Consider the following 1,777-nt stretch of genomic DNA (forward strand, 5'->3'; position numbering starts at 1 on the left):
CAGAACTAAGAAGGGGGTAATGTTATAACCGTGCTACCGAACGCACTAGATTCTAGCGTATTCTAGAATGTTCTAGTGACTGGAACGTTCTAGAGTATGCTGGAATCGGACCATCGGGAAGAATCTAGAAACGACGCTTGCGAAGAGTATATAAGCGCACGTCGCAAGATATTTGTGATTGGTGATATTCGTGATTGGGATATTCGTGATTAGTGAAATTCGTGATTTTGTGAATAGCGATTCGGTGAATTATTTAAAGCGATATTTGAATTGTTTGTTGACGTTGTCATAGCGATAGATTTTGAAAGATTTAAAAGTTAATTGTTGCGTTAGTGCGAATTTACTGGAAATATACGATTAGTTGATTTCTTCTGTAAGTAAAGTTTAATAGCTGTTTGGAGTATTTTATTCATTGACGAAGATTTGAACCCGTCGCATCGTAAACCGGTTACGACAGCGAATATTATAACAATACATAACGGGTTTGGCTTTGTTAAACAGAGTTTAATGATCCAAAGTTGATGACCCACACATACATACATACATACATACATACATACATACATACATACATACATACATACATACATACATACATACATACATACATACATACATACATACATACATACATACATACATACATACATACATACATGCATTCATACATACATACATGCATACATATATACATTCATACATACATACATACATACATACATACATACATACATACATACATACATACATACATACATACATACATACATACATACATACATACATACATAAATACATACATGCATACATAAATACCTACATGCATACATATATACATAGACAGATGTATGCACACATATACATACACATGTACTGTACATACACACGTAAACACACATACAATCATACATACAATACCTGTATGTAAAAGCAAAAATTACATAATATAATAATATTAAATAATATTTTATTATATTATAATTTATAATCCTTACATAATGACAATAGACTTAAATTTACGTACGAATGGCGAACGTATGCATGCTGTCTTCCTTCGCTTTTTTACCCATTATTATTATTATTATTATTCATATTTTTATTATTATGTTTATTATTATTAATATCATTCATATTTTTATTATTATTATTATTATTATTATTATTATGTTTATTACTATTATTATCGAAAAAAAAATTTTGTTTTATCGCATAAATTATTAAGGGAGAAACAGTTAGAGAAAATTTATCGTAAGTACCATTAAGTTTCTTTCTTCTGTTATTATTGTTTTTTTGTTTGTATTTGTATGTATGTATGTATGTACGTATGTGTGTGTGTGTATGTATGTATGTATGTATGTATGTTGTTGTTGTTGTTGTTGATGTTTCTATAGTTGTTAACGTCGCCATTGTTAGTGAATAAATCTTCATTAAGTATCGTTTTTCATTTAATTTCAGCTTCATAAAAATAAATACTCACATGCAAACATACAAACATACATACATACAAACATACATGCGTATGTACGAAAGTACAAATACAAACAAACAGGCAAACTAACAATCAAACAAACATACATACATACATACATACATACATACATACATACATACATACATACATACATACATACATACTACATACATACATATACACAAAAAATTTACTAAAAAAATACCCATACAACTTAACAACCTTTTGTAATATAATTGTATTGTATTGAAGAGGATGTGTATTATAAATTTTTGCTTTTACTACTACTACTACTTTTGCTGCTGC

Source organism: Helobdella robusta (genome assembly GCF_000326865.2).
Source record: "Helobdella robusta unplaced genomic scaffold HELROscaffold_674, whole genome shotgun sequence".
Taxonomy (NCBI): Eukaryota; Metazoa; Annelida; class Clitellata; order Rhynchobdellida; family Glossiphoniidae; genus Helobdella; species Helobdella robusta.